At 50.5% G+C, this 25528-nt stretch overlaps 1 long non-coding RNA gene across 1 annotated transcript; it reads right to left on the bottom strand.

Moving 5' to 3' along the window:
• Positions 1-2181: 2181 nt before the first annotated feature.
• Positions 2182-3531, bottom strand: LOC139047131 (uncharacterized). Its single transcript, XR_011507057.1, has 2 exons — positions 3237-3531; positions 2182-2454 (listed from the first exon to the last, which is right to left on the bottom strand). It is a non-coding gene; the product is annotated as an uncharacterized lncRNA (long non-coding RNA).
• Between the last annotated feature and the right edge of the window lie 21997 nt (positions 3532-25528).

The raw sequence follows: 25528 nt of genomic DNA, 5'->3' as shown, positions 1-25528 counted from the left end.
CGAGCTACTCAAACTACTCGGAACGACACGTTTTCGCACAACTGCTTACCACCCGCAGTCCAACGGACTAGTTGAACGTTTTCACCGGCATCTCAAGGCCTCCCTTATGGCACATGAATCGCCGGAGAGGTGGGTCGTGCATTTGCCCCTCGTCTTACTTGGCATCAGAGCCGCACTCAAGAGCGACCTAGGTTGCTCCTGTGCTCAGCTAGTCTACGGCACCCACCTACGCCTTCCGTGCGATTTCTTTGTCGCCACCCCCCAAACGCCTATGACATCACCTGCCGACTACGTTGCCGAACTGCAAGCTTTCTTCAGCTAGATGCGCCCCGTGCCTACACGTTCACAAGAAGCAAGGTCCCCGTACGTTTCTCCCGCACTCAGCTCTGCTACCCACATTTTCGTGCGTAACTGTGCCGTGCGGAAGCCTTTGCAGCCACACTACTCCGGGCCATATTGTGTTCTAGAGCGTCGTCCGACGACGTTTGTTGTCAATGTCAACGGCCGATCAGACACAATTGCCCTGGAACGTCTCAAACCCGCTTACATCGAAGCACCCGCGCCATCAGCTCCACCAGTATGCGACGCGACCCTGCTGCATCCTTCGTCGCCGCCTGCGCACGTGACACCCAAGACCAACGCCAAGACACGTCGCGTCACGTGGACTTTCCATCGTTCGTCGAAGTTTCCTCCTCTCTAGGGGGGGAGCCCTCTGTAGCGGCAGCAGCATCGGCGTCTCACGCACGAGAGTTGACGTAGACGCTCGCGTCTACACGAGGCTCAAGCGGCTGGCACGCTCCGGCACGGGCTAGCGTTCCGAAGAGAATTAAAAGAATGCTACGCTAAGCGATCGAGTGTTGGCGCTTCCTCTCCTGCGAGAGCCGGACTTTACCGGTCTACGTGGTCGCTCGTCGCCACAGACTTAATCACGTTAAATACCGTACCAGTCACCCGTTGCCGATGAATGCAACACACGCTCAACGGTCCGCTCATTGCAATGTCGATGTCACTGATGGAATCGACGAGTTGGCGTCACGCGCGTATAGTTGGCTTCGCAGCGGCGCAGTTGAACATTTCACGTCAATTTTGCGCCACGTGATAGCGCTATAATAGCGATGCAAGCGGCGCCGAAAAAGTTATGCGCAATTCTGATCCCTGCAGGCGCATATTCAGGAACAGTAGTTGATGGGATGTTGAAGCATTGTGATGTGAGCGTGTCAGCGTGTCTTGCGCGTTTCTGTTTATGGACTGTGAATCATGTCGCGCAGAGCCAGACGCCACCCTCTCTTCCGTTGTTCTTTTGCGCACTGGTTCATTTGCTCGATATGCCACTCCATCTCAAACAAGAGCAGTGAGCTGGGAGTTCCATTGTGCATTTCGCAGGCTTTTCATTTTGGACGCCGTCAATGCTGCATCATTGTGGTTAGACGATCTTCGCGTCTGACCAGGTGCGATCCCACAAGCTATGCGCCGCTCAAGCATGCGGAGCCCATACAGTTGAGTTTCATGAATATTAAAGCGAACAGCTGTTATGGATGTTTAGAGGTCAGTGGTCGGTCATACGTACTATTGATGTGCAAGGAAGACGTTCGTTTGTTGTTTCGCTCTCTTGCCAACTATATTTTGCTATCTCTCTCTCTTTCTTTTGTTCGCTCATTCATTCGGGCTATTCGCTTGCACTGACATTCATCGACGGTGGTTTCTGCACATTGTTTTTGTATACAGTGTGCCCACAGTAGAATTCACCGCAACACTTTCTACAGAGCACCCTTCCTATAGACAAGAAAACCATGGCCAGGCGGCGCTACTGCGCCTCTTGACAGCGCCCCCAATGTGGAAGCGTCAAGCCGGGCGGTCGCGCCGTGGCGCAGTCTCCGCTTTGTTTACATTGTGTTGTCCGCGCTTTTCTTCGCTGCTCGTGCTCACGGCGCTCCGTTTTCGACGGCGGCAGATCGCCTGCTTGCGCAACAGCCATGCAAAGATTGCCGTGCGGTTTCAAGAAGGCTGCCGACGCCGACAGCTTTTTTTCGTGGCGGCAACCTCACGATAGGGGAGCGTCTGCTTCCGAACGTGTACGGCGTTGAACTAATTGTGGACGGTGATGTGAGAGTGAAAGCCAAGTGCGTGTCACAGGTGTCCGACAAGATCGTAAACGACGTCGAGTTAGAGGTACGCACTATGTTCAGAAATTTAGCCACATTTATTTCAATTACAACATAAGTCACACTGGCAGCAGGAACTTCTGTTGTCATACTACTCGATGACTGCAGATCCATTGGGCTGCTTCTTGACGGTTCCGTCACTTCACAAAGGCTTGTTCTGGAGTCTGTTTCACACGTGTCTTGCCGCTGCTCAAGAGCTGCGTCGCTGCAGTAGGAAAGCACATGTCCCGGTGGTGCTGACTGCTGAGAAGACTGTTGTGATTGCCATTGGTCTGTTTGGCGCCGCTTCCATCTGCATCGCATATGAATGAAACAGTATGTGTGCCTATTTGTTGTGGGGATTAAATTACTCCCAATAATATGTTTGCAAAGGTAACGTTCCTGTGATTGTGTGCATATATTATTCTACAAGAGTGCTACCACTACAAGTTACAATACTTGCACACTTAGATACTTAGAAGGCATGGGAAAACAACAAACATAACGCGCACGTCTCGAGCGGCTGCTTTCCGATCTGCCGCTTCCCGACGCACGCGACGACCGCGGCTTGCATTAAATACGGTCTGATACCACACACAAGTAGCGCGCGGCCCCTTTCGTTACCTGCACAACTAGTAATTTAAGTTGCAGCATTTGGAAAAAGGAAATAATTCTCTTGAGCTCGTCCATGCCAATCGCGAGGGAAGGCACAGTACAATCAAATAAATTCGGAGGTTCCGAGTGCCAAAACCGTGCCAAAACCACGAAATCAATATGAAGCCCGCTGTAATGGGGAGTCTCAGGAATAATTTTAAGCTCTGGGGGTTCTTTAACGTGCACAAAAATCAAAGCACACGGTAACAAGGGTGTTCTTGCATTTTGCCCCTATCGAAATGCGGCCGCCGTGGCTGGGAATCGAGCACGCGTCGTAGAGCTTAGCGGCGCAACACGCCTGCATTTACCGCTAACAAACGGCGGATGCCACCACAATTCAACAACGCGACACGGCTAAACAAACGGCCGTGCACTAAAAACAGGCATATGACTATTCCGCTTTCAAGATATTACACGCGAATGCGAAAGTATGAGACTTACTTGACTCGGCGCACTGCAGTTATCTATGCTTGTCGTCTGTCCTTCTCGTACCACTTCCCAGGAAATCTGTAGAACTTCACGGGCGGCGTAGGACCTTTCGTGTTTTCGAGGCTGATGTGGCAATCAACAACACATCAGTATTGCGTGCCACCTTTCCTGGCTGATGAGGTCGCACTCGGCGTCGCAAAAACCACGCGCACGAGCGCTCCCGCCGTACAGAACACAGGCGCGCGCTAGCGCAGCGACGACCCTCCAAACTTCCATCGGTCCGCTAGGGGAGCATTCGGCGCTGGTGCCGCGCGGGCAAACTTTAGGTTGCCTCGTCTATATGAACGGATGTACCGATGTATTCCTCCGGTGTCATCGAAAACTTGCAGACGGGCAGAAACTTGGGCAGAAGGGGGGAAGGAGGCATGCGTATTTTCAAGCTTACCCTTAGCAGACGTCTTCTCTTTAACTTGATCCCTTTATTCATGCGTAATATAGCAAAATCCTTATAAATACACCGCATGAAAATGCTTACAAAATGGAACAGGGGAAAAATGAACATGTCATCGGTAAAATACACTTCAATGTGTAAGAAACTGAAAACAAAACGCGTAAAAAGTAAAATCAATTAGGTCGGGCACTGCGCTCAGTGTGCAGCAGCTCTTTGAATTTTGCTGCGTATCCTTCAGTGCCTACGTGCGCTGGCAAGTGGTTCCATTCGACGATAGGGCGCGGTATGAATGAATTTGCAAAATGATGAGAGTGACATATCGGTCGTTTCACATTTGCATTGGTGGTCATGACAAAAAAATTACTGCAGGGCACTGAAAAAATTGTCAGAAAGAATTGAATGATGATGGAGTTTAGGAAAAAGCGAATGCTATTGAAGTAGAGGATGCGCTGTTAGAATCAGCACTAACACCCGCATAGTCTACTGACAGGCAGCGCTCCTCCGAAGTCGATGTGGAGCCGTTGTCTGCGTCACAAAGAGTGGCTTCAATGTTACTGCACTAGCGCACGATTTCTTCGTGGCCTGCTGCAATGTCAACTTCCCTTGCAATCGTGTGTCACTTCCGACGTGAGGGCAACACCACAAAAGGCTTCTTTTTCCCAACCAAACTCATGCTAATGCAGGCGGAATACAGCAGCATTTGACACGATGAGTGCTGCTTGATAAATGGAGAATTCTCCCGCCAAGAACGGCACCATCGAAAACCCAACCCGCGAACTGAACAGATACGGCCAGTCTTGTGAAAACTTTTTCGAAACTTATTCACCCCTCGTTTTTAAGCTATCCTGCTTGCAAGGTTTTTAATGCGTCGAGCTTGGACAAAAAATCTGTTTGAGACGTTGAATCCCTTAATACGACGTTTTAAAGACTTTGTGTGCTACCTGGGTAGGGTAGCGCGACGTATTCTCATAGCGGTTGCAGGGGCATCGAGCGGCACTGGCAGCCTTTCAGCCACTTGCATTCAAATGCGGTTGCTAAGGCGCTCTGACTTCTACTATATTCAACATATGTGGCCCAGCCTCTACTACAGTCCCTGCTGATCCCACGGAAACATCTGTGATGTTATTTCCAAGGTACATTGCTGTAAGGCACGAGAAAGCTATGCTCCGGCACGACCGACTCGGCACGAACGCCGCAGGTGCGAGACAGTGTGTCCGACACAGCGGTCGCCAAGTGCGGCGTCAGTGCCCGCTGCTTCACCTATGTCACCGCGCCAGCAGCCAGCTCTCGAGTGTAAACAAACTCGACCCCACCCCACAATGCCGCCACGCCTAGGGACAAACGCATACACTAACAAAACTCCTCCGTAGTGCCTGGGCAAAGTCATATATTCAAGGAGCAAAAGCCCCCAGATTTTCTCTTGCGCTCGTGCCTGTGCCCAAATGGCTGGCTATCCCTCAGATGAACGTCTTGCATCCATCTCTACTCAGAGCTAGTAGAGTCGCACCCAGCAGTCAATCCATCTTCACTCAGAGCCCACAGAGCTGCACCCAGCAGTCTGCTGGACGCGACTTTCGCACCTTCTACTAACCCTTTTCGCGGCGATCCCGTGGGCATTGCCATGCTTATTTACGTATCACTTGCGTCAACCAACGTTACAAGATGTTGCTAGCAACGTTGACCTCAACTGCCTCCGAGTCTACAATGAATCTGTATGACGCCGGTGTGGCTTAGCAATAACCTCTGTTTTGGGAGATACTGCAGGCAGTGACTGGATGGGCGACATGAAGCTTTGGCCACAGCTTCAGAGAACATGCAAAAGCGCTATTGAAGCAGATAATAGCTATATCCAAACGACGAGCAGTGTATATGGTGCTTGTCCTAAAAGCGGGGCTAAATATGCATTCCAATTAAGCTATCCTATCTGGTCATGAATTGAATCAGGATTAATGCTTTACTCTTACTTCTTCATTTCGCAAATATTCTGAAGCAGCGGTTTGTCAAGTTTCTGACTCAGTAAAGTTCCTTGGTGCGATCACTATCTGATTATTATCAGCCTAATCGTTGGTGATTGTGCCGAGTTCCGATAGATCTGTTCTTGCTACGCACAAGAGCTCAAACGTAGCTGTTTTGTACATTGTACTAGCTTGTATAGCAAAGATCAATTTTCGCTACTAACTCGCTTACTCTTGCAGAACGTTGCGAGCCATTCAGTTTCGACCATTCGAGTGCTATCTCTGTAGTCCGTCATTTACCGTGCATATATAGGGCGCATATATTCAATTGTGTGACAATTCACTTATTCTTGACACGTTGGCAATAAAGTGGGCGCAGTCTTCATGCTAGTTGGGGTAAATGTATGCAGATACTGTGCACGAAACTTACTATGACAGCAAGTGGCGCTACTCCTTTTGTCATTGTTTAACGAGCGATACTCACTCTTGCCGACGTTCCGGGGCTGAAACCTTTCTGAAGGTTAGCGATGCAATGCTGTCAGACGAGCGAATTTCTGCATCCTCGATGAAAGCCGCACATCTCAAAGTGCCGGTAACAAGTACGGACCGTTGCAGCAGTGGTCTGCGAACTTGGCCACACAGATTCATTCCATTCCTTAATATGCCAGTCACTATTTTTGTACCCATGGCAGTTACTGCACACATCTTCAATCCACATGATTCAATCCAGCATGATTGGAGCACATTGTGTTAGCGAGAACTAAGTTGCATTTCCGACAGCTGATCGCACAGAACCAAGGGAGAAGCGGTAATGGAATTTTACGAAACCATTATCGTCACTCCGTCGCCTTCAGCAGCTGAAGGCGAGAGAGTGGTTGTGACTCTTGCAAGGAAGGGTGGGCGGGCAGTTGCTTTGTCGCACCGCTAATAGAAGGCGCGAAAGTCAAACCCAGCAGAACACCCGGCTCTGATGGAACGCTTTGGGATGGCTCACTGAACGAGGGAGAACCGGCTTCCTCTCTCCAAAATAACCGCTGCTCACTTACTCAACCACGGCTCACTCGCTCTTTAAAGAGAGCTGCTTAAAAGATTCAGCTCGCTCCTGAGCGGCCCAACTCCAGGTGGTGCATTGCTCTCAATGCAGCCAGCTGCTGTCGCACGCTGCCACTAAAAATCTGTCCAACATTTCTTCCTTGTGGTTCATTATCATCATCATCATCATCAGCCTGGGTACGCCCACTGCAGGGCAAAGGCCCCTCCCATACTTCTCCAACTACCCCGGTCACGTACTAATTGTGGCCATGTTGTCCCTGCAAACTTCTTAATCTCATCCGCCCACTTAACTTTCTGCCACCCCCTGCTACGCTTCCCTTCCCTTGGAATCCAGCCCGTAGCCCTTAATGACCATCGGTTATCTTCCCTCCTCATTAGATGTCCGGCCCATTCCCATTTCTTTTTCTTCACTTAAACTAAGACGTCATTTACCCGAGTTTTATCCCTCACCCAATCTGCTCTTTTCTTATCCCTTAAAGCCTCACCCATCATTCTTCTTTTCATAGCTCGTTGCGTCGTCCTCAATTTCAGCAGAACCCTTTTCGTAAGCCACCAGGTTTCTGCCCCATACGTGAGTACTGGTAAGACGCAGCTGTTATACACTTTTCTCTTGAGGGATAGTGGCAACCTACTGTTCATGATTTTAGAATGCCTGCCAAACGCCCCCCAGCCCATTCTTCTGGTTATTTCAGTCTCAAGATCCGGATCCGTGGTCACTTACTGCCCTAAGTAGATGTATTCCCTTACCACTTCCAGTGCCTCGCTACCTATCGTAAACTGCTGTTCTCTTCCGAGACTGTTAAACATAATTTTAGTTTTCTGCAGATTAATTTTCAGACCTACCCTTCTGCTTTCCCTCTCCAGGTCAGTGAGCATGCATTGCAATTGGTCTCCTGAGTTACTAAGCAAGCCAATGTCACCAGCGAATCTCAAGTTGCTAAGGTATTCTCCATGAACTTTTATCCCCAATTCTTCCCACTCCAGGTCTCTGAATACCTCCTGTAAACACGCTGTGAATAGCATTGGAGGGATCGTATCTCCCTGTCTGAGGCCTCTCTTTATTGGGATATTGTTGCTTTCTTTGTGGAGGATTACGGTGGCTGTGGAGCCGCTATATATATCTTCCAGTATTTTTACATATGGCTCATCTAGACCCTGATTCCGTAATGCCTCCATGACTGCTGAGGTTTCGACTGAATCAAACGCTTTTTCGTAATCAATGAAGGTTATATATAAGGGTTGGTTATATTTTGCACATTTCTCTATCACCTGATTGATAGTGTGAATATAGTCTATTGTTGAGTAGCCTTTAAGGAATCCTGCCTGGTCTTTTGGTTGACAGAAGTCTAAAGTGTTCCTGAATCTATTTGCGATTACCTTAGTAAATACTTTGTAGGTAACGGACAGTAAGCTGATCGGTCTATAATTTTTCAAGTCTTTGGCGTCCCCTTTCTTATGGATTAGGATTATGTTAGCGTTCTTCCAATTTTCCGGTACGTTCGAGGTCATGAGGCATAGTGTATATAGGGTGGCCAGTCTTTCTAGGACAATGTCCCCCCCCCCCCCCCCCATCCTTCAACAAATCTGCTGTTACCTGATCATCCCCAGCTGCCTTCCCTCTTTGCATATCTCCCAAGGCGTTCTTTACTTCTTCCGGCGTTACTTGTGGGATTTAAAGTTTCTCTAGACTATTTTCTTTCACATTATCGTCGTGGGTGTTACTTGTACTGTATAAATCTCTGTAGAACTCCTCAGCCACTTGAACTATCTCATCCATATTACTAACGATATTGCCGGCTTTGTCTCTTAACGCATACATCTGATTCTTGCCTATTCCTAGTTTCTTCTTCACTGCTTCTAGGCTTCCTCTTTTCCTGAGGGCATGCTCGATTCTATCCATACTATAGTTCCTTATGTCAGCTGTCTTATGGTTGTTGATTAACTTCGAAAGTTCTGCCAGTTCTATTCTAGCTGTAGGGTTAAAGGCTTTCATACATTGGCGTTTCTTGATCAGATCTTTCGTCTCCTGCGATAGCTTACTGGTCGCCTGTCTAACGGAGTTACCACCGACTTCTATTGCGCCCTCCTTAATGATGCCCATAAGATTGTCATTCATTGCTTAAACACTAAGGTCCTCTTCCTGAGTTAAAGCTGAATACCTGTTCTGTAGCTTCATCCGGAATTCCTCTAGTTTCCCTCTTACCGCTAACTCATTTATTGGCTTCTTATGTACCAGTTTCTTCCGTTCCCTCCTCAAGTCTAGGCTAATTCGAGTTCTTACCATCCTATGGTCACTGCAGCTCACCTTGCTGAGCACGTCTACATCTTGTATCATGCCAGGGTTCGCGCAGAGTATGAAGTCGATTTCATTTCTAGTCTCACCATTCGGACTTCTCCACGTCCACTTTCGGCTAACCCGCTTGCGGAAAAACGTATTCATTATCCGCATCTTATTCTGTTCTGCAAACTCTAGTAATAACTCTCCCCTGCTATTCCTAGAGCCTATGCCATATTCCCCCACTGACTTGTCTCCAGCCTGCTGCTTGCCTACCTGGCATTGAAGTCGCCCATCAGTATAGTGTATTTTGTTTTGACTTTACCCATCGCCGATTCCACGTCTTCATAAAAGCTTTCGACTTCCTGGTCATCATGACTGGATGTAGGGGCGTAGACCTGTACTACCTTCAATTTGTACCTCTTATTAAGTTTCACAAGACCTGCCACCCTCTCGTTAATGCTATAGAATTCCTGTATGTTACCAGCTATATCCTTATTTATTAGGAATCCGACTCCTAGTTCTCGTCTCTCCGCTAAGCGCCTGTATCACAAGACATGCCCGCTTTTTAACACTCTATATGCTTCTTTTGGCCTCCTAACCTCACTGAGCCCTATCATATCCCATTTACTACCCTCTAATTCCTCCAATAACACACACGTTAAACGTTGCCAGGTTCAGATTCCCATGGCGGCCTGTCCGGAGCCAGCTATTCTTAGCACCCTCAGCTGCGTCACAGATCTGACCGCCGCCGTGGTCAGTTGCTTCACGGTTGCTGGGGACTGAGGGCCGGGGTTTGATTGTTGTATCCATATAGGAGGTTGTGGCCTAGTACTGCACCAGGGTGGCCAATCCTGCTCTGGTGAGAGGGTGCGTTACCGGTTCTGGTTACCGGGATCAGGCCGCACTCCAGGCCTGTTTGTGCAATTTTCTCAACACACGGTGTTTTTTTTTTTTTGCGGTGGTGAATCGCGCGGCACCAGGATTCGAACCACGGTCCTCTTGCACGCGAGGCGGATACTCTACCGCGCGCGCAGGAATTGTACGTCTCATTTAACCTACAGTGGGGCCTTATTTGATCCGTCAAGGTGGACCGATCTGAGCTCGGTTGTACCGCGCGGATGGCACTCAACTAGAGAACGCGGTATTTATGACCTGCACATGTGTGGCCATACATAATAGAGAAGTTTTTTTTTTTTATGAGGGTCCCTCTATAGTGATAACCTAAAAGAAATGACATATTGAAAGGGGGGAAGAAAAAAAGGAAAAAAAGAAGGAAAACAAACAAAAAAAGGAAGAGAACAGGTAATTTGAACTCGTGACCCTTGGATGTTGCCCGAAAAGATAGCTCAGTCGATTGGTCCGTCAGGCTCCAGATTACGTTGAAGCGCCATACCTCCTTTCCAGAGTCTCATACTTACGTGGAAAGGGACTGATGTCCGCGATGGTTGGAAGGTATATTTTCTTGGAAAATGGCCGCCCGTGGATAAGAGCAAGCTCGAACAGCTTTAGAGACTAGGAAAATCTTGATCACGTGCTAGGCAAGTGCGGCACTCTTAGCGTGGGAAGCTAGCCCGAGTAACTATCTCAAGGACTGCTGCTCAGGAGGGCGAAATACCTTCGTGTAATTATAATTATAACAACCCTACTAAGACTACTTTCAAACAGGAGAACGGCCGCGAGGGCTGTACTACGAGTGCTATCACTGATAATTATATATATATATATATATATATATATATATATATATATATATATATATATATATATATATATATATATATATATATATATATATATATATATATATATATATATATATATATATATATATATATATGGGTCATTCCATCTCAAGTGTACTCGGTGTTTTATCGACCATCTGCGATTCTGCTGAAAAAAATCATACTGGTTTACCTCAAAGTGCGAAGTAATTATTCAAGCGATTTTTCTTGAAAAAAACTTTTCTAATGCCCTGAGGACGCTTTGAAGGTTGCGCACACAAGTGAAACTATGCCAGGTAGAAAAATTTCTACAAAGTTATTGCTTTGACATGTTACTGCGAATATTTTTTTAATTAGTCGCCAGACCGTGCTCTTTCGTGACTATTGTCGTTTATTACTTTTTGTTTTAATTTACATAATTTTTAGCCCTAAGAAAAAGTCGACAATTGCCCCTTTTTTAACATTTTTTATAAAAGAAAGTAACGTTTCCATGAGGAATATATTCACAATAGGGACTTGGTATGTGTGTATTCTAGATGATAAAAATACTCGTATAAGAAATAAAGCCTAAACTTTTGCTTAATGTCATGGTAAATATGAAAAAAATTACGTTCTGACTCAATTTGTGGCTTCATTTTCACTATGTAGCGTTCCAAGTAAAAATATGGCATAGTCGGCATTGCATAGTATGCTTTGCTGTCTATCTATGTACAAAGATTCAAAAGATTAAATTTTGTTTTAAGCGAGAAAAAAAGTTTTGAACTGCACCATCACAAGGTTGCGTGGAGCATCTCTTTGCTTCGCCTTCACTGCATAGCACGTCGGTGGGTGTTTCACTCTCGCTCATATTACGTGCTTCTTCTTTTTCTTTTTGAAGACAAGGTCTTTTTTGGCGACTTCAGGTTGATTTGCGGTTCGTGGGGACTGAGTTTCTGGCCATTGTCATCTTGTAAGATTAGATACTTGCAGGCCTTCTAGTGCACGTAGGACAAGAAATAGGCGTCTGAGTTAAGCTTGGAACGAAAAAGATGCAGAAAGCTAGTGTGCTACTATATACGGAGAAGTTATAACGCGTAATTCTTAAAAATACGGCGCAATAAATTCGATCAACATGCCACCAGTCACTAAAAACGCGCCAGAACAGGAACCAGAACTGTGGCTTTATTCAACGAACAGGCGATTTGTGGCGTTCTGCTAAACCTAAAACAACGAAAAAGGCCACTGGCCGGCTTGATACCTAGAATGTCTGCGAAGCGGCTTTAAATGTGTGGTTGGAACACGTATTCGTATCGTAAACGCGTCCCGCGATGCCACCCACCGAGGCTGGGAAAGCGACGTCAAGACGACGGGAGGAGCGTGCATTACGAGCAGACGATAGGTGTGTCGTCTGTTACTGCTCCTCTTTATCCCAGGCAAAGCTACAGCTGTCACAGAAGCAAATCGGCGTTCATGTTTACAGTTTCTTTCCGATGATCGAGGTGTGAAGAAAATGTATCAAGTCGACAGACTGGACGACAGTTTTGGTGCGTCTTCAGCATCTGAGAATTCAGGTACATGGATTTGCGTAATAATTCATGGCACGTTTAAACTATACGATGTCTCTAGTTCATGTATTTCCTCTCCAGGACAAGGGGTGATTTTAACGCCATTGTGTTGCCGGATGCATATAAAAATGCATCTTTTTCGTTCCAAGCTGAACTCAGACGCCTATTTCTTGTCCTACGTGCACTAGAAGGCCTGCAAGTATCTAATCTTACAAGATGACAATGGCCAGAAACTCAGTCCCCACGAACCGCAAATCAACCTGAAGTCGCCAAAAAAGACCTTGTCTTCAAAAAGAAAAAGAAGAAGCACGTAATACGAGCGAGAGTGAAACACCGACCGACGTGCTATGCAGTGAAGGCGAAGCAAAGAGATGCTCCACGCAACCTTGTGATTGTGCAGTTCAGAAATTTTTTTCTCGCTTAAAACAAAATTTAATCTTTTGAATCTTTGTACATAGATAGACAGCAAAGCATACTATGCAATGCCGACTATGCCATATTTTCACTTGGAACGCTACATTGTGAAAATGAAGCCACAAATTGAGTCAGAACGTAATTTTTTTCATATTTACCATGACATTAAGCAAAAGTTTAGGCTTTATTTCTTATACGAATATTTTTATCATCTAGTATACACACATACCAAGCCCCTATTGTGAATATATTCCTCATGGAAACGTCACTTTCTTTTATAAAAAATGTTGAAAAAGGGGCAATTGTCGACTTTTCGTTACGGCTAAAAATTATGTAAATTAAAACAAAAAGTAATAAACGACAATAGTCACGAACGACCACCGTCTGGCGACTGTTTAAAAAAATATTCGCAGTAACAGGTCAAAGCAATAACTTTGTAGAAATTTTTCTACCTGGCACAGTTTCACTTGTGTGCGCAACCTTCAAAGCGTCCTCAGGGCATTAGAAATTTTTTTTTCAAGAAAAATCGCTTGAATAATTACTTCGCACTTTGAGGTAAACCAGTATGATTTTTTTCAGCAGAATCGCAGATGGTCGATAAAACACCGAGTACACTTGAGATGGAATGACCCATATATATATATATATATATATATATATATATATATATATATATATATATATATATATATATATATATGGGATCGAATGCGAGCGCTGTTGCTTTGTCTCTGCGGGTAGTCGTTAAGAGAACGAATTTAAGGGAGAAGAAGAAAGAAAGGAAAGTTTCTGAAGCATAATCGCAGCGCCGTGGTTTTAATGTGCACCAGCGGTTGAGCAACGGAAGGCGATATAAGGGTGCGTGGTCATGATACGCGCACGACAAACTGCCCTAAAATATTTAGAGACTTGAGAGAAAGTTTCGTGAACAACCCATAACAGGGCAATCAGCACTCGAATACGACGAGAGAAATTATTGAGACGTAGAAAATTCCCTTGAACTAAGTATGGTTTTGCGAGACAAATGCTTGGAATCATTGAACTTTTTAAAGGATGAGGGGAATATGCGCTCACCGAGAGGACAGCGTCCGCACGAGACCACACCAGGGAGCTTAATGAGACATGGAGTGCAATGTGGCCGGAACAAAGCCCCCTTCTCTGCCGGCCAAGCACAGAAAACGTGCGTTCCGATCGCTGAAGGCTTCGCGGGCATAGTATAGCTCTAGAGTCTAGGAAAAGCTTAAACAGGTGCGAGCGCGGCACTCTTAGCGTGGGAAGCTAGCCCGAGTAACTATCTCAAGGACTGCCGCTCACTAGGGCGAAATATCTTCGTGTAATTATAATAACCCTAGTAAGACTACTTAGTAACCTTAGTAACTTAGTAACCTTAGTAGGGCTGTACTACGAGTGCCATCACTGATAATTTTCTATATATATATTTCGAATGTTCGAATGCGAGCGCTGTTGCTTTGTCTCTGCGTGTAGTGCTTTGTCTCTCCGGACAGGCCGCCATTGGAATATGAACCTGGCAACGTTTAACGCTAGAGCGTTATCTAGTGAGGCGAGTCTAGCAGTGCTATTGGAGGAATTAGAGGGCAGTAAATGGGATAAAATAGGGCTCAGTGAAGTTAGAAGGCCAAAAGAAGCTTATACAGTGCTCAAAAGCAGGCACGTCCTGTGCTACCGGGGCTTAGCGGAGAGACGAGAACTAGGAGTCGGATTCCTGATTAATGAGAATATAGCTGGTAACATACAGGAATTCTATCGCATTAACGAGAGGATGACAGGCCTTGTTGTGAAACTCAATAAGAGGCAAAAAATGAAGGTTGTACAGGTCTACGGCCCTACATCCAGTCATGACGACCAGGAAGTCAAAAACTTCTATGAAGAGGTGGGATCGGCTATCGGTAAAGTGAAAACAAAATACACTATACTGATGGGCGACTTCAATGCCAAGGTAGGCAAGAAGCAGGCTGGAGACGAGGCAGTGGGGTAATATGGCATAGGCACTAGGAATAGCAGGGGAGAGTTATTACTAGAGTTTGCAGAACAGAATAATATGCGGATAATGAATACCTTCTTCCGCAAGCGGGATAGCCGAAAGTGGACATGGAGCAGCCCAAACGGCGAGACTAGAAATGAAATCGATTTCATACTCTGCGCTAACCCTGCATCATACAAGATGTGGACGTGCACGGCAAGGTGCGCTGCAGTGACCATAGGATGGTAAGAACTCGAATTAGCCTAGACCTGAGGAGAGAACGGAAGAACCTGGTACATAAGAAGCTGATCAATGAGTTAACGGTAAGAGGGAAAGTAGAGGAATTCCAGATCAAGCTACATAACAGGTATTCGGCCTTAACTCAGGAAGAGGATCTTAGTGCTGAAGCAATGAATGACAATCTTGTGGGCATAATTAAGGAGTGCGCAATAGAAGTCGGTGGTAACTCCGTTAGACAGTATACTAGTAAACTATCGCAGGAGACGAAAGATCTGATCAACAAACGCCAATGTATGAAAGCCTCTAACCCTAAGCTAGAATAAAACTGGCAGAACTTTCCAAGTTAATCAACAAGCGTAAGACAGCTGACATAAGGAAGTATAATATGGATAGAATTGAACATGCTCTCAGGAACGGAGGAAGCCTAAAAGCAGTAAAGAAGAAACTAGGAATTGACAAGAATCAGATGTATGCGTTAAGAGACAAAGCCGGCAATATCATTACTAATCTGGACGAGATAGTTCAAGTGGCCGAGGAGTTCTATAGAGATTTATACAGTACCAGTGGCACCGACGACGATAATAGAAGAGAGAATAGTCTAGAGGAATTCGAAATCCCACAGGTAACGCCGGAAGAAGTAAAGAAAGCCTTGGAAGCTATGCAAAGGGAGAAGGCAGCTGGCGAGGATCAGGTAACAGCAGATTTGTTGAAGAATGGTGGGCAGGTTGTTCTAGAGAAACTGGCCACCCTGTATACGCAATGCCTCATGACTTCAAGCGTACCGGAATCTTGGAAAAACGCTAACATAATCCTAATCCATAAGAAAGGGGACGCCAAAGACTTGAAAAATTATAGACCGATCAGCTTACTGTCCGTTGCTTACAAAGTATTTACTAAGGTAATTTCAAATAGAATCAGGAACACCTTAGACTTCCGTCAACCAAAGGACCAGGCAGGATTCCGTAAAGGCTACTCAACCATAGACCATATTCACACTATCAATCAGGTGATAGAAAAATGTGCGGAATATACCCAACCATTATATATAGCCTTCATTGATTACGAGAAAGCGTTTGATTCAGTCGAAGCCTCAGCAGTCACGAAGGTATTGCGGAATCAGGGTGTAGACGAGCCGTATGTGAAAATACTGAAAGATATCTATAGCGGCTCCACAGCCACTGTAGTACTCCATAAAGAAAGCAACAAAATCCCAATAAAGTAAGGCGTCAGGCAGGGGGATACGATCTCTCCAATGGTATTCACAGCGTGTTTACAGGAGGCATTCGGAGACCTGGATTGGGAAGAATTGGGGATAAGAATTAATGGCGAATACCTTAGTAAATTGCGATTCGCTGATAATATTGCCTTGCTTAGTAACTCAGGGGACCAACTGGAATGCATGCTCACTGACCTGGAGAGGCAAAGCCGAAGGGTGGGTCTAAAAATTAATCTGCAGAAAACTAAAGTAATGTTTAACAGTCTCGGAGAGAACAGCAGTTTACGATAGGTAGCGGGGCACTGGAAGTGGTAAGGGAATACATCTACTTAGGACAGGTAGTGACAGCGGATCCGGATCATGAGACTGAAATAATCCGAAGAATAAGAATGGGCTGGGGTGCGTTTGGCAGGCATTCTCAGATCATGAACAGCGAATTGCCATTATCCCTCAAGAGAAAAGTTTATAACTGTGTCTTACCAGTACTCACGTACGGGGCAGAAACCTGGAGGCTTACGAAAAGGGTTCTACCTTGTGGGTTCACAGTACGTCTCCGCGCACGGCGTTGCCAAGTGGCCCCCGAGAAGTGGAGCCTCACGACGCGGCACGACGGCGCACGGCGATAGACCCACCGCAGGTTCGAGCACCGAGCCGAAAGACCTGGACGGCTATGGCCGTACGCATGGGCGCTCTCCCAGGAACACACGGCGTCCAGGACAGTTAAGGCGTTTATTGATCACCAATGGCCAACATGTACCAGACTGCACCCAAACACACGGAGTACACTCGGCGCCCGCGGTTCCCGGTGGCGAGGAAGGCGGGTTACACGCCGCGTCGAACAATGGTTTACGCGCGCGGGCCGAAATGCGTTCGCAAACGCTACCTAGCGCTTCCCGTCACCGACAATGGTCTGCGACGGTTCGGACACGCAAAATGTGATGCACTGAGCGCCTGCGACTACCGCAAGGGCGGAACGCAAAGCCACTCAGCAAGTCACACTTACGCGAGCTAACAAAGCACGTGAACGTCCCCAGGCCGGGGCGTTGGGGACACAAATAGCTGGTCGTTCACGTACCTTGCAGCTTGCCTCTCGTGACCGGCGCTCGTCCCTCTCGCAGCACGACTCCCCCGCGCACCGCGATCGTCCCCAGTCGGGGCTTCTTCCCTACGTCACGCCCCACGACCCAATCGCAGGGCCGCGTAGCATGACGTCGCGGGACGCGGCCGCGGCGCCCGGGGAAAAGCGGCGCGCGGGTCGAGGGGCAGGCATTTGGGAGAGGTTTTCCTCGCAATGGCGAATAAGTCCGGAGCCTTAGGCACAGCAACGACTGCGCCCCGGCTGACCGAAGGAACTCCCACATCCCTGTCCCCTTAAATGTCCCTACCAGCTGAGAAATAAGCCGGCGGCATGTAACACAAAGGAAAAGTCCCCTGTATTAGCCAGCACTAGATATTGCAAGGACGGCTAACCTCCTGCCTCCGTTCCAGCCCTTAAACACATATTAAAGAAAACGAGAACGATACAACCAGGGCAAATACACTAATAGCACAATTATTTAACACGTACAACAAACCCAGTGAAAATCCTGTACAACCATATAACTCAAAGGGAAAACTGTACAACACACTGCTCCAAAATACCCCCAGAATACCCCCCAGAATAAACGTACTGTCTGCTACACGAACACAGAAACATACACACACACGCACAGAGACACACGCTCACAAATAAACATTTAAAAAAAAGTTAAAGAACCCAACGTACAAAATAAAACGGCAAGACGTCCCCGGAGCCTCAGCGCTCAGTCCCGAACGTCTTATACCAAAGCCGTCGCGGGCACTTGGTCGGCGGCCACCACGTTCGGATTTGTTTGTTTCGGCGCATTAATCCGTCGCTCTCTGTGGGCCACCTCTTCATCGCCTGGAGCTCCCTGCCGAACGAGCGCTGCGAATCCGGGGTCCTCCCGCATCTTCTGCCGGCACCATTGGGCCAGCTCGCCGTCTGTCAGCGCCGTCGCCGCGCCAAAAGGCACCGGGGGATCTCCCGCCGCACTCTTCTTCCTCTCCTCCGGGTGCATCCGGCCGGTGTAGTGGCTATGGTGAATAACAAGGGTCGCGCACTTCCCGCAGGTAGCAGCACCAGCAGGGAGGGGCAGGTGGGCGCCGTCCGCGGCTGCCTCCGTTAGAGTGAGCGTGTGCCCCTTAAAAGGATAGGGCACGGGGTGCTGGCACCTCTCCACTCTGCGCTGCGCGGGCCATGCCTTCACCGACACGTACCAGAGGGGTGCCGATACACCCTCCTGGCACGTCCAGGTGGCCACACTCCGTGTTTTCGGACTGGTCTCCGTAGCTGTTGCAGGCGGGACAGTCGTTGGAGCAGGGAGTATCCTTGCGGCTGGAGCGCCTGGCTGTGCAACCCAGCGCCGGCGTCGGCTGCGGCGGCGGCTCGAAGGGGCGACAAGGGCAGACGGCTTGCCCATCTTGAGCGCGAGTGCGCTGCAACTCCAAGCTACCGACGAAGGCGACTGTCGAGAGAGAATGACAGCGGGAAGACAGTTCCGGGCACCGGCAGCAGCAGTGCCAGCAGGAGTAGTAAATGCTGACGCCAGTCGTTTTCAAGAAGGAGCGAGCAGAGATGGGGGGCACAGGATGGAGGGTCGCGAAGCCAGCTGGACGTGGTTTTCGTCCCCTTTTGCACGCGCACACACGAGGCACCCGCGACACGTGCCCTTAGGGCTTGCAACGGATTCGGGCGCAGGCAACACCAATGTCTCAGGCGTCCAATGTCTCAAACCTCACCCTCATCTGACGCTCCCGTGGTCGCACGCCCCCCGCTTTCCGGACACTTACGCGGCGAGTCTCAAAGACGAGACAACAAAAGAATGAGGGCACCAAGCGCCCCTCTACAGCTACGTACAATGGCGATGCGGGGTAAGAAGCGGGGCACTTTGAAAACAAGGCTATGCACACGAGGAAGGCTAAACCTATTATTCAAGCAAGAAGAAATACAAGCACTGAACAAACGGGCAAACTTTTTGACATCTAGTTAGGGCGGGCTGGAACCGTGGCGCGCTGGCCTCTATGCGGGAAATCCCGTGAGAAAAGAAACACTCGCTCGCAGAGGCAGAAAGCAAGAGTAACGCGTTTCTTTTACCAGAAAGGTCTGGCAACGCGAGGGCGAATTCACAATGGTGGTCGTCGCCTGAGGGGGTATCGATGCGACGGCCGAAAGCGGTCGGCAACACCGGACGTGCTCTGTTCCCCGGAACACCCGAGATCGCTGGGCTCCGGCGCCGGCTCGACTGGCCTGCAATGGTAGGCTTTCAAGTCGGCAATGTGAACGCGGCCCCTGGTTCTCCCCGTCTGAGGATCCGTCAGCTCATACACAAGTGGTGAAAGTCGTTTCTCCACTCGGTAAGGCCCCAGCCATTTAGGAGCCAACGCTGCGGAAAACCCTTTGCTGGAGTCACCGACCTGAAAGCAGACGTCGCGATGACTCTTGTCATACTGAGCTTTCTGCTGGGCTCGGGCGGCTCCCAAGCTGTCCCTTGCTCTAGAGAAAGCGCTGGCAAGCCGGGAGCGAAGCTGCGCTGCGTACGAGGAAAGGTCCCCTGGCGCATTCTCAACCCCTGCTCGGCGCTGCGTAACAATGGTTAGCGGATTCGCCAGTTCACGGCCAAAAATGAGGAAAGCGGGGGAGAAACTTGTTGAGCGGTTTTGCGCCGTCCGGATGGCGAACGCGAGTTCGTTCACGTGGTCTGCCCAATCCTTCTGGCTCCTGGCAAAGGCCGTGAGCATCGACTTCACAGTACGATTAAAGCGTTCCGTGAGGTTGGCCTGGGGGTGGTAGGGCGATGTGAGGCGATGCTCGATCTGAAGGGATGTACACGTCTCACGAAACACCCGAGAAGTGAAGTAAGACGCATTGTCAGTAATCAAACGCTCCGGAAATCCAAAGCGTGTGCAAACTTCCATTAGCTTATCCAACACTGCCCGAGCCGTCACCTTGCAGAGCGGAAATAGCTCCACCCACTTTGTAAAGTGATCGACCACTACCAAAAGGTGCTGAAAGCCCTGTTTACTCTTTGAAAAAGGCCCAATTAAGTCGCAGGCGGCAAACTGCCAAGGCCGCTGACTGTCAATCGGCTTCATTAAACCCGGCGGACGGCCACCGCGAGATTTCACCGTCTGACAGACGTGACAAGTCCGGCAATAACGGAAAACGTCGCGCTTCATACCGGGCCAGGTGACAGTGTGGCTGAGTCTTGCAAAGACCTTAGAGCCACTGAGGTGTCCAGCCAGCGGTTCATCATGAGCGTAGTGCAAAAGTGCGCGCCTCAGACTTTTAGGTATCACCACCTTAAACGGGTTAATTGATTCATCCTCGGTAGCGATATATCTAAGCACGAGCCCATCGTGGTCCAGCAGGTAGGAATCTTCGGAAGTACCAGCAATAAAAGCTGGCCCGGGTACTTCTGCGCTCGTTGCAACACCAGCAACGTTACGGCGCTCCGTTTCCGCTACTCTACCAGCAATTTCCTTGCAAAATGAATCCTCCTGCTGGGCCTTTAGGAGCTCTTCTCGGCTGAAAATAATCGCGATCCCTCCAGAGTGAGAGCCGGTTCCATTACTTCCTTTTGGAGATACTGCAAAGGCCTCGTTCTCCGGTGTCGTGGTACGCGGCTGTCTTTCTGCGGCTAACTCCTTCTGCACCCGTGCGAGAACATCATGCGCGGTGACATCGTGTTCATTAAAGGCACAGTCATTAACGGTTAAGTTACCACCAGTGCCGGTCGATCTATTCACAACGCTCCCCTTTGGCTCGCTTACAACTATTTCCCCCACTGATGGAGAACTCTCGTCACCGCCCGGCTGTACAACGCCGAAAACCTTTTTTACCGGAGTCTCCTCTATAGGTGGGGACCCGAAGACGGTCTCTCCCTCTTCCTCGGCCACTTCACCGCTCGCACAGGCGGGCGTGTCGGCGGCTTCCGTCTTTCGCCGCTCGCCTCCGGCATCAGCCGGGTGGGGAAGCGGCGCACGCGAAAGCGCGTCTGCGACGACGTTCGTGCTCCCCTTTCGGTACTGCACCGAAATGTCGTAGTGCTGTATTAGAAGTGCCCAACGTGCCAGCCGACCCGCAGGTTCTCGAAACCTCATGAGCCAGCTGAGCGCGCTGTGATCCGTCTGCACGACGAATTTCGTGCCGTCTAAATAGACGTCAAATCTCCTCAGTGCAAACACAATCGCTAAGCACTCTTTTTCCGTCACGGAGTAGTTCTTCTCCGCAGGGAGCAGCGCCCGACTAGCAAAAGCCAGAGGGTGCAGGACACCATCGAATTCCTGAAGGAGGACCGCCCCCAATCCCAAATCGCTCGCGTCCGTCTGAATGACGAATTTCTTGGTCAGGTCAGGCAATCTGAGGCGAGCTGTCTCGGCGATGGCTCGGGACAAGCCGCGGAATGCCTGCTCCTGCTCCGGTTCCCAACGCCACTCCACAGAATTCCCCAACAACTTTGTCAGCGGTGCCTGGAGTTTCGCACAAGATGGAATAAATGACCGGTAGAAATTGGCCATTCCGAGGAAGCGGCGGAGGCCGCGTACATCTTTGGGGGCGGGAAAATCCAGGAGAGCCCGGAGCTTCTCCGAATTCGGCTCAATGGAGCCTCCTCCTAGGGTGAACCCCAGCAAGTGGACTCGAGTTTGCGCCACTTGTGCCTTTGCCGGATTTAGCGTCATGCCCGCTGACCTGATCCTCCCAAGTATGTCCCCAACGTGACGTATGTGCTCCTCAAACGTTTCGGAATAGATCACGATGTCGTCGAGGTAGCACATGGCATGGGACCATTTGGCATTGCCCAGAACCCGATCCATTAGCCTCTGAAATGTGGCTGGGGCGTTGCACAGACCAAACGGCATTCGCTCAAATTGAAACAGCCCACGATGGCACGTGAAGGCGGTCTTTGCTCTGTCCTCGGGTTCCACCTCTACTTGCAAGTAGCCCTTAGCAGCGTCCAGAGTCGTGAAATACTTCGCTGAACCTAGGCTGCCCACAATTGACTCGATGGTTGGCAACGGATAGGCATCTTTACGGGTAAGTGCGTTCAGTCGACGGTAATCAACGCAAAGGCGGAAACTACCATCCTTTTTTGGAACCAGGACGACAGGAGATGCCCAGGGGCTATCGGAACGCTTGATGACACCGGTCGCCAGCATCTCGTTAAGCACACCATCGATAGCCTGTCTCTTGGACAGGCTAACCGGCCTGGGGTTGCACTTCAAAGGACGCGTATCCCCAGTCTCGATCCTGTGGCGTACAAGGTCAGTGCAACCTGGGTCTTCTGTGAACAGGTCGTCATAGCTGAACAGAACTTCGGACATGTCAGATTTTTGTTTGAGCTCCAGCCATACCGCACGGGCGATCAAAGGGTGGAACAAGCCACCTCGCGCAGGCACGTCTATCTGAGCGGTAGTGCACGCAGAATACTGCGCCAGAAAGGGCTCAACCCCCTTATCTAGCGCGCCGTGCGGGCCCGCCACTCGCTCCGCGGCGACACATGCCGGAGGGTCAGCGAAAAGCCTCAAAGGGGACAACGGTCCCACCCTATAGCCTCCGTTCGCAATGTCTACCACTATACGGGTCTTACGAAGAAAGTCACGACCCAGAATCACGGGAACACTCAAGCCAGGCAAACGAATGAAGCGATGGCGCCTCGTTCGACCATCCCAACGAACAGACAGCCTCGTTGCCCCGCCTGCAGGAACGGAGCCGCTGGCTAGGTTAAAAGTTGCTCGGCATTCGCGCAAGCGAACAAAGCGCTGCTGCAAGAGGGTCAAAACGTCGTCGCCAAACAAAGAGGCACTGGCCCCTGTGTCGAGGAGCGCGGAAAATTCGCGACCAGCAATAGTGACAGTGACGAATGGCGCGAATGCATCCGCGGGAAAGCCCGCACGACACACGGAGGGAGCGACAATCACTTCGGTCGGACGTGCGTTCACGCCCGACCCCCATCCCCGTTTCCCTGCCGGAGGGTGCGTCTGGGGCAGTAACGAGCAATGTGGCCCAGCTCGCTGCACTCAAAACAGCGGGCTCCGCCGCGCGCATTCCTGTGGTTGAAAGCACTCTGCCCCGGTCGTCCTCCTCCGCCCGCTGCGCTGCCCTCAGGCCGTTCGGGACATGCGTCTTCCGCTGGGCGCGCGCTGCTGCGGATTGCTTGGCGTATTTGAGGGGGCGGATTGGGCCTTTGCTCCGCACTGGCCGCGCTCCGCGCGTATGCATGAGGATCCAAGGCGCGTTCGCTGATTCCCCAAGCTTGCCGGTTTTCAAAGCCCACCGCAAAGGTGGAATGCACGGGCGATTGCTGTTGGCGTGAACGGAAAAGAGTTCCCGTCCATGCACAGCGCGGCTCTAGCGCCTCGCTTGCGGGCGGTGGAGGGCGGTAGGCACGCATGGCCAGCAGGTCGCCTTGTATACGCTTGGCCTCGGCGGCCATGTCCTCCAGATCACGGAACCGACTTCCGCGCAGGTAGGCCGCAAAGGTTGGGTGAGCCTGCCTTATCACCCTCTCGACTCTCTCGTCGCTGGAGGCCGTCGGCTCCGCGATCTGGAACAGCTCCTCCATCGCTCGCACATACTCGAGGAGTGATTCGTCCGGGGCTTGTGTCCGCAACTCGAGCTCGCGCCGCATTCTACGATAGTAGTCGACAGGCAAAAATTCGTGGTGGAGAGCCGCCTTGAAATCTTCGAGCGTCGTTGCGCGGTGGCCGGAAAGCCTGTACCACTGTGCTGCTCGCTCTGTAAGAGCAACGGGCACAATACGAGCCAGCATTTCGCGGTCATCAAGCCCCACAGCTGCCTGATAGTGCGCCAAACTGTCAAGGAAGTCTGTGACACTAACCGCATCCGCGTACCCGCGATATGTGGGCACTGCCAGCTTAACCACCGGCCGCGAGTGCCTTGGCGACTCCAAGGAAGTCCGGAGGGCACTCGAAAGGGACTCAATTAGTCGCGTGGCTTCGCCCAGCAACGCCCTCGCGTCCGGTGCGCTCGTCTCATCAGGAGCGTCCGCAGGCGGGATTTGGGCAGGCTGGGGCACCTGCAACCCTCCCCTCATTTCGGTTAGCGGTACCTCGCTCAACCCTACGCGACTCGAGGCCACCTCGCCACCTCGCACAACGGTGCTCGCGGCAGGCGGTAACCCCCTACTCCCTCCGCGCCCGCCGTCGGTGGTGGAGGCCACAGCCTCGAAGCTCCTCAATGCGGGTGGGGTTCGCGGCAGTCTCCCCTCTTCCATGGCGGCAAGCTCATCGTTGCTTATCGCTGCATTGAGAGATCCACGCCCGTCGTGGAGCGGCGTGGACATTGCACACGCATCTGGTAGGTTTGCGCCAACTAAGCTTGCACTCCGTGGTTCGTGCTCTGGGAGTTGAGCTGTGCCTCCACGCTCGACACCAGCATCGGCTGAGTAATCGAACAGGGCGACATTCGCGAGAGTCGTCAACAATGACGACTCCTTGAAGCTGGAAAACATGGCACGGCCGGCCGATCAAGCGGGTCTCCGGCTCGTTACGCACCGCAGCAATGCAAAGGCAGTTACTGCCCCACGTTGGGCGCCGAAATGTGGGTTCACAGTACGTCTCCGCGCACGGCGTTGCCAAGTGGCCCCCGAGAAGTGGAGCCTCACGACGCGGCACGACTGCGCACGGCGATAGACCCACCGCAGGTTCGAGCACCGAGCCGAAAGACCTGGACGGCTATGGCCGTACGCATGGGCGCTCTCCCAGGAACACACGGCGTCCAGGACAGTTAAGGCGTTTATTGATCACCAATGGCCAACATGTACCAGACTGCACCCAAACACACGGAGTACACTCGGCGCCCGCGGTTCCCGGTGGCGAGGAAGGCGGGTTACACGCCGCGTCGAACAATGGTTTACGCGCGCGGGCCGAAATGCGTTCGCAAACGCTACCTAGCGCTTCCCGTCACCGACAATGGTCTGCGACGGTTCGGACACGCAAAATGTGATGCACTGAGCGCCTGCGACTACCGCAAGGGCGGAACGCAAAGCCACTCAGCAAGTCACACTTACGCGAGCTAACAAAGCACGTGAACGTCCCCAGGCCGGGGCGTTGGGGACACAAATAGCTGGTCGTTCACGTACCTTGCAGCTTGCCTCTCGTGACCGGCGCTCGTCCCTCTCGCAGCACGACTCCCCCGCGCACCGCGATCGTCCCCAGTCGGGGCTTCTTCCCTACGTCACGCCCCACGACCCAATCGCAGGGCCGCGTAGCATGACGTCGCGGGACGCGGCCGCGGCGCCCGGGGAAAAGCGGCGCGCGGGTCGAGGGGCAGGCATTTGGGAGAGGTTTTCCTCGCAATGGCGAATAAGTCCGGAGCCTTAGGCACAGTAACGACTGCGCCCCGGCTGACCGAAGGAACTCCCACATCCTA

This window comes from Dermacentor albipictus, chromosome 6, assembly GCF_038994185.2.
Source record: "Dermacentor albipictus isolate Rhodes 1998 colony chromosome 6, USDA_Dalb.pri_finalv2, whole genome shotgun sequence".
NCBI lineage: Eukaryota > Metazoa > Arthropoda > Arachnida > Ixodida > Ixodidae > Dermacentor > Dermacentor albipictus.
Note: the sequence above shows the minus strand (reverse complement) of the source record. Positions and strands in the feature narration are given on the sequence as shown.